The sequence below is a fragment of the Marmota flaviventris genome, chromosome 7 (genome assembly GCF_047511675.1).
Source record: "Marmota flaviventris isolate mMarFla1 chromosome 7, mMarFla1.hap1, whole genome shotgun sequence".
Lineage (NCBI taxonomy): Eukaryota > Metazoa > Chordata > Mammalia > Rodentia > Sciuridae > Marmota > Marmota flaviventris.
The window spans coordinates 107219342-107227875 of NC_092504.1; the positions used below are offsets into that span (position 1 = coordinate 107219342).

The 8534-nt window shown below is 39.6% G+C and overlaps 1 pseudogene; it reads left to right on the forward strand.

Annotated features, from left to right (window-relative positions):
- The first annotated feature begins 311 nt into the window (after nucleotides 1-311).
- LOC114085455 (heterogeneous nuclear ribonucleoprotein A1-like) lies at nucleotides 312-1265 on the forward strand (annotated as a pseudogene).
- Nucleotides 1266-8534: the final 7269 nt, after the last annotated feature.

Genomic DNA, 8534 nt, shown 5'->3' on the forward strand with positions numbered 1-8534 from the left:
TTAATATCACACCAAATGCACAGGCCACAAAAGCAAAAATAAATGGGGTTCTGGGCGCGATAGCGATTGCCTGTAATCCCAGTGGCTTGGGAGGCTGAGGCAAGAGGATTGTGAATTCAAAGTCAGCCTCAGGGGCTGGGGTTGTGGCTCAGGCTAGAACACTTGCCTAGCATGTATGAGGCACTGGGTTTGATTCCTTAGCACCACATAAAAAAATTAAATAAATGAAGTTATTTAAAAAAAAAAAAAAGCTTTCTGCCCATGGACGCCCGAGAGAAAGCATCGTTAAAGTCTCTCTTCCTGCTGCCATCATGTCTAAATCAGAGTCCCCTAAAGAGCTCGAACAGCTTCGGAAGCTATTCATCGGCGGGCTGAGCTTTGAGATAACTGATGAGAGTCGGAAGCGGAACACTCACACAGACTGAACTGTGTGGTAATGAGAGACCCAAACAAAAAGCACTCCAGAGGCTTTGAATTTGTCACTTATGCCACTGTGGAGGAAGTGAACGCAGTCATGAATGCAAGACCACACAAAGTGAATGGAAGAGTTGTGGAACCAAAGAGAACATTCTCAAAGACCAGGGGCCCACTTAACTGTGAAAAAGATCTTTGTTGGTGGCATTAAAGAAGACACTGAAGAACATCTCCTACGAGATTATTTTGAACAGTTTGGGAAAATTGAAGTTGTTGAAATCATGACTGACCGAGGCAGTGGAAAGAAAAGGGGCTTTGCTTTTGTAACTTTTGATGACCATGACTCTGTGGATAAGATTGTCATTCAGAAATACCATACTGTGAATGGCCACAACTGTGAAGTGAGGAAAGCCCTGTCAAAGCAAGAGATGGCTAGCGCCTCATCTAGCCAAAGAGGTCGAAGTGGTTGTGGAAACTTTGGTGGTTGTCGTGGAGGTGGTTTTGGTGGAAATGACAATTTCAGTTGTGGAGGGAACTTCAGTGGTCATGGTGGCTTTGGCGGTGGTGGATATGATAGCAGCGGGGATGGCTACAATGGATTTGGTAATGATGGAAGCAATTTTGGAGGTGGTGGAAGCTACAATGATTTTTGGCAGTTACAACAATCAGTCATCAAATTTTGGACCCATGAAGAGTGGAAACTTTGGAGGCTGAAACTCTGGACCTTACTGTAGTGGAGGCCAATATTTTGCCAAACCACGAAACCAAGGTGGCTATGGCGGTTCCAGCAGCAGCAGTAGTTATGGCAGTGGCAGAAGTTTTAATACTGCCAGGTAAGCAACAAAGCTTAGCAGGAGAGGAGAGCCAGAGAAGTGACAGGGAACATACAGGTTACAACAGATTTGTGAACTCAGCCAAGCACAGTGGTGGCAGGGCCTAGCTGCTGCAAAGAAGACATGGTTTAGACAATACTTATGTGTATGGGCAAAGAAACAAAGGACTGTATTTGTGACTAATTGTACAACAGGTTATTTTAGTTTCTGTTCTGTGGAAAGTGTAAAGCATTCCAACAAAGGGTTTTAAAGTAGGGTTTTTTGTTTGTTTGTTTGTTTGTTTTGTTGTTGTTTTTTACACCCATGCTGTTGGTTGCTAAATGTAATAGTCTGATCATGAAGCTGAATAAATGTGTCTTAAAAAAAAAAAAAGAGTCAGCCTCAGCAACTTAATGAGGCCCTATGCAACTCAGTGAGATCTTGTCTCTAAATAAAATATAAAAAAGGGTTGGGGATGTGGTTCAGTGGTTGAGCACCCCTAGGTTGAATCCTAGGTACCAAAAATAAATAAATAAGTAGGACTATGTCAAACTAAAACGCTTCTGAACTGCAAAGGAAACAACTGACAAAATGAAATGATAGCATTTGGAAAAGGGGGAAAATTGCAATCCATATATCTAATAAGAGGTCAATATCCAAAATTTATAAAAGTTCACACAATTCAACAGTGGAAAAACAACCCAATTTTTAAAAGTGTAAAACATGCTGACTAGGGTGGTGTATGCCTGTAATCCCAGCTACTCGGGGGTCTGAGGTAGGAGGATCACACATTGAGGACAGCTTGGGCAACTTAGTGAGACCCATGGGAAGGGGCTATAAGGAAGATGAACCCTTCCAGGGTATGACCCCAGTGACACGACTTCTCCACTCAGTCCCATGCTTAGTTACCACCCAAATAGTCCATTTAAACTAGGATGGACTGTTGAGGTGACAGTTCTCATAATCAAATCATTCACCTCTTGCATCAGCACAGGAGGTTTTGAGGGACACTTTATATCCAAACCTCAATAATTCTCTTGCAGCTTCCTGAGTAGGTTTTGTTTTGTTTTTTCCCTAAGGTCTTTGGGATCAAATCCAGGGCCTCACACATGCTAAGCATGCACTCTACTACTAAGCTATATCTCCAACCCACATTTGGCTACTTAAGATGATTATTTTTGAGTGCTTTATCAGGAAATGCATAAATCTCCATATCTTTTTAAAAAATATTTATTTTTTAATTGTAGTTGAAGACAGTACCTTTATTTCATTTATTTTTATGTGGTACTAGGATCAAACCCAGGGCCTTGCACATACTAGGCCATTCGCCATGCCACAACCCCAGCCCCATAAATCTCCGTTTCTTTAGCATCAGTTACTTTTCCTTTGGAAGATGCAATGCTTTCCTGGTTGATCATGATCCTTTTGGGCATGAGGATATCTGCACATTTGAAGTAGTTACTTATTCCAGTCTTTCTGGTCTGGCTCCATCAGGGAAATCCCTCAGCAATCAGTCCCACACAGAGATTTTGGACAGGCCATCTGGTGTGGTCTGTGGATGGGCTTGCCACTGGACTCTCAGGCAGGCAGGTGTGGCTCCTGGGTAAGCAGGTGGGTGAACCTGGATCTTGGGTCCTTGAGGGCTGACCTAATACCAGGGCCACTAAGGTAGGTTCATTCTGTGAGGATGAGTCTTGAGGCTGAGTCTGCAGGAGTCAGACTGGCACTTGGTCCCAAGGAGACATGCCTACAGCTTGAGTTCATGTGGTTCGCTTGGATTCTGGTTCCATTGGGATGATCCTGGAGCTTCAACCTATAAGGGCCAACATGGCACAGAGTCTACTGGGGTGGGTTTGAACCTCTGGTTCACTGAAACAGGTCTAGACCCTGGGTCCATGGCTTCTGAGGCCACAGGGACCAGCCTGGGTCTGTGGGGGGTGGGGGTGGGGGCAGCCTAGAGCCTATTTTATGAATATTGATCTGGTGTCTAGATCCATGAGAACTGGCCTGCAGCTCAGGGACCTGGAGACCTACTTGGCTCTGGAATGGACCTAATAGCTGAGTCAGCAAGGGTAGGTCTAGGTCCTGGGATTGTGAAGGCTACATTGGAGCCTAGATCCACAAGAGATGTTCTTGAGTCTAGGTCCTCTGGGACTATCCTGGACCTTAGGTCTTCTGGAGTATGGGACTATGGGCACAGGCCTGAAACCTATGTCTGTGGGGACCAGTCTGGAGTTTGAATCCACAGGGGCTGGCCTGGTACTTCAGTCCACAGAGGCTGCCCTGGCACTAGAGTGGACCTAGGGGTTGGGTCTATACATGCCAGTCCAGTGAGCAGGGCTACAGAAACTGCCTAGCAGTGCAGTAGCCCTGGACTGAGTTTGTGTAAGCCAAAGTAGAACTGGGATGGGTTTAGAGACATAGTGTACAGGGCCATCAGAGCCTGGGGCTATAAGAACTGCCCTGGCAGTAACATGGGCCTGAAGCATGGGCCTATTGGAGTCGGCCCGGCATTAGGAAAGGAGCTTCTCATTGTAGCATGACAAACCACCACTTTCCTGAGGTGTAGCCAGGTGCAGTGGTGCATACCTGTAACCTCAGCTACTTGGAAAGCTGAGGCAGGAAGATTCTTAGAGGCCAGCCTGGTCAACTGAGAGAGATTTTTTAAATAAATAAATAACTTTTAAAAATAAATAAAAAGGGCTAGGGATGTAACTCAGTGGTAGAATGTCCCTAGGTTCAGTTCCCAGTAATACACACACAGTCATGTGGAGTAACATTCACTATGATTTTCTCTCCTCATTCTCGTTAGAACAAACAAGCTAATATTCCTGCTCAGTCTCTAATAATGTTAGGATTTATATGCATCCTTAATCACCATCATCATATTAGAGCAGTAAGTAAATTTACATTTAAGATTATGTTTTAAAAATGATTTATATTGCCAGGCATGGTGACATGCACCTGTAATGCCAGTTATTTGGAAGGCAGAGTTAAGAGGATTGCAAATTCAAGGCCAGCCTTGGCAACTAAGTGAGATTCCCAGTTTTTTGTTTGTTTGTTTGTTTGTTTGTTTTGAGACAGAGCCTTGCTAAATTGCTGAGGACTTTGCTAAATTGTTGAAGCTGGTGTTAAATTAACAATCCTCCTGCCTCCACCTATCCAATCCCTGGGATTTCAGGTGTATGTCATCAGGTATGTCTCAAAACAAAATTTAAAAAGGATTAGGGTAGTATATCTTAGTGGCAGAGCACCTCTGGGTTTAATACCTAGTACCGCAGCAAAAAAAAAAAAAAAAAGAAAAATCTTCTTATCAACTTGAAATGTTTTAATAATAGAATATGGCAATATCATTTTTGATAAGCCTACAAAATATTATTTTAAAGGGCCTTTATATTAACCCCATCTCAATTAACGTAATTAGTCACATAAAACCTATACCCTAATTCCACGAGTTGAAACAAATCCTTACTTGTAGCAAACACAATTACCACTTATGAACAAATTAAATGTTATGAATTAACATTAATATGATCAAATGTTAATGTCCATCTTAAATCAAAATTTTCAACATATCTCAAACTGTCTCCTAATAACTTGATATGCAATCATAAATATGAAAAACAAGAGTTATTTTGAAGGAATACATTTTAGGACTCAAAGCTACAAGAAAGAATTAAAAGGTTGCTCTCATACCCCACTACATTTAAGTGAAGTCAGTTAATTAAGCTGGTGGCCCACACTCTGAAATGTTGGCAAATACCATATCATTTCTCTACTAAAGTTTCTCTGCATGATAATTGTTTTATTTAAATTCTAGATATAATCTCTCCATAAACCTTAACTTGCACAAGCCTTGAGGTTAACATTTAGGTAAAAATCATCATCCAAAATCAACAAAAGCAGCAGTACAGTTTAGTAATTTGCTGTAATTAACAAGGCCTGATTATCAGGCCAATAAATGGAATGTAAACTCTACACCTTAATCACCATAATTCTTACCGTACTCATGGAGCTAGGCATTATCTACTTCAATTTAATTCCAAGGCATCCCATTTAATTCTTCCTAGACTTTTCCAATATGTCAAAAATTGCTCCCCATCTCAATTACATACTAACTCTTCCATCATTATCTCCTAGTTTCCATTAGCAAAGCCCTTAATTCAATTTGGCAGCTATGAGAAGGTTTAATTAAATTCAACAAGAAAAAATTATAGTCTATACCTCAGTTGTTTACAAAGACTAAATAGCAGTCATTGTTGTTTAAAGCACAACACTAATTAATCTCAAATGTTTTATTTACCTCATTTTCATGATTACTTTATTCTTTACTGAAAAGTCTGTGCCTGCTGTCAAGATATAGCCTCTTGACATTGATTTCATCTATAATTGGAATTGCCACTATGCTGTTTTACATTCTTATGGTATATTTGCCATTAACAAAGTTTTTTTTTTTTCTAACTGCCTTATTCTTGAGAATTTATCCAACATACTACTGTTATTTTAATAATTTCATTATTCTCTCCCTGCTTCATTAAACAGCTTTTAGTTAGTATTTACAAAATACCTGAGAAAAACAACTCAAAGGAGGAAAGACTTATTTTGACTCACAGTTTCATGGGTTTAAGTCCATGGTTAGCTGGCTCCATTGCTTTGGGCCTGGTGCAAGGCAGAACATCATTGCAGAAGGGCATGGTGGAGGAAAGCTGTTTACCTGGTGGCAGCCAAGAAGCAACCCGGGCACACCCCCGGTGACACACTTTCTTCAACTAAGCTCCACCTCCTACAGTTTCCACCACTTCCCAATAATGCCATCAGATTATGAATCCATCAATAGATTAATCCATTGATGAGTCACAGCTTCATGATCCAATCACTTCCTGTGAGCCCCACATTGAGCCTGAATATTTCTGCATCAAGGCTTCAACACATGAGCCTTGGGGGGACATTCCAGATCTAAATTTATAACACCAAATATTTCTCCAAAATATGAATTACCTTTTGTGGGGAGGGATTACTGGGGATTTAATCCAGGGGTACTTTACTCCTGAGCCACATCCCCAGTACTTCTTATTTAAAGATAGGGTCTTGCTAAGTTGCTTGAAGACTTGCTAAATTGCTGAGGCTGGCCTGGAACTTGTGGTTCTCCTGCTTCATCCTCCTGAGTTGCTGGGATTATAGGCCTGTGCCACTGTACCCAGCAATGCTAACCACATTTTTAATACCATGGGCTTCTTAAGTGCAAGGACCCTAAAGTCTTCCTATTTTCTTTGTTCATTATTTCCACGCATTTCATCCCAAACAATTTTCATTCTCTTTTTCTATGTCTTTCTCTTAAAAGTTCAGGATGTTCAAGAAAAGAATAATCATTGTCAAATATGATGAGTTTTTGCTGAGTGTTCTTAGTTATTTCACTTGTTCCCAAGCAAAAAGAGACTCTTCTTAGTGCATGTGGTGAATAAGGAGATTAGGATTTCATGGGAGTTTATGAACTGGGACTGGAAATTGTTATAGATTCAAGCTCATTCCAGAAACCTTAGGGGTAAGAGTTTAGAATCTTTCCTTAAGTACTACATTTTCAGTGTTACTCAGATCTGTTCTGTGTATTTACTTCTTTCTCTCCTGCTCTAATAAACTACTTCAGCTTACTTATCATTTCAGCTTCCCCACAATTTTAGCTTGTACTCGATCCATTATGATTTCCCAACTCCTGACACTCTCACAAAATTTCAGCTAAAGCTTCTACTAGTTACTTAAAAATTATTTTTGTTGTTGTTTTTCCTTAGATCCAGTTTCTGAGAAAGATCATTCATTCATTTGGTAAAATTAATCCTTTAAAATCTGGCCTTGGAGAGTGAAAACGACTGCCTCACCTAAAGTTGAGTTGCTCATGGGTGAGGTAGTTGTAGGTGAGGAAGGAAGGAAAATATCAGCAGAATAATTATGGCTCCTGAAGCAATAGGGTCCTTTGGTAGGTCAGTTTCCTTGGTGGAGTTTAAGGACAGGGTAAGCACAAAGACAAAGCTGGCCAGTAGTTACAGATGAAACAAGAAGATGTAACTCTATTTCTTGCTTAATGTTTATACCAATTCCATCAAGTTCCATTTTGCCAATCATGTCTTGATCATGAAGCTGTATAAGAGAGGAACATGACAATTATAAATCTCAGATTATTTATAGCATCTGTGAAAACCCCATAGCTAAAATCACACTTAATGGTGAAAGACTGAATGTTTTTCTCCTAAGTTCAAGGACAAAGTAAAGATGTCTGTTTTTACCATTTCTATTCAACATTGTGCTAGAGGTTCTAGAAAGGGCAATTAGGCAAGAAGATTAAATGAAAAACATCTAGATTGAAAATAAAAAGACAAAATTTATCTTTATTCCAGATAATATGATCTTACATAGAGAAAATTCCAAGGAATCAAATTTATAAAACTGATAAGAATTAGTAAGTAAGTTCTGCAAAGTTTCAGGACATGGGATCCATTTATAAAAATCAATTATAGCTGGGTGCAGTGGCGCATGCCTATAATTCCAGTAGTTTGGGAGATTGAGGCAGGAGGATCAGGAGTTCAAAGCCAGCCTCAGCAAAAAAAGTGAGGCACTAGGCAACTCAGTGAGACCAACCCTAAATAAAATACAACATAGGGTTGGGGATGCGGCTCAGTGGTTGAGTGCCCCTGAATTCAATCCCTGGTACCAAAAAAAAAAAAAAAAAAATCAATTATATATAGTGGTAATGAAACAAACCAAAAAAGGAAATTTAAAAAAGTAATTCCAGGGGGGCTGTAGATGTGGCTCAGTGGTAGAGTACTTGACTAGCATGTGTGAGGCACTGGGTTCAATCCTCAGCACCACGTAAAAATAAATAAATAAAATAAATGTATGTGTCCATCTACAACTTAAAAAAAAAATTCAGGGCAGGGGATGTAGTTCACTGTTCACTGTCACTGGTAGAGCACCTCTAGGTTGAATCCTTAGTACTATACACAAAAATAAATAAATAAACATATAAAAAAAGAGAGAGAAGACCACCCATAGAATAAGAGAAAATATTTGCTAATTGTATATATGAAAGAGACTTATATCCAAAAAATATATAGAATATATTCTAAGATAATTCTTATAACACTACTCTAGGAAATAATATAAAATTAGAACTGGAAGTTTGCCAGACTAGTAACTTCTTATCTGACTAATAACACCAAGTAATTTTATCAAAATGTCTGCTATTTCATTATTATACATGAATATTGTTTAAAATATTTCACTAATTATATCATTATATTACAAATTTGAGATGAA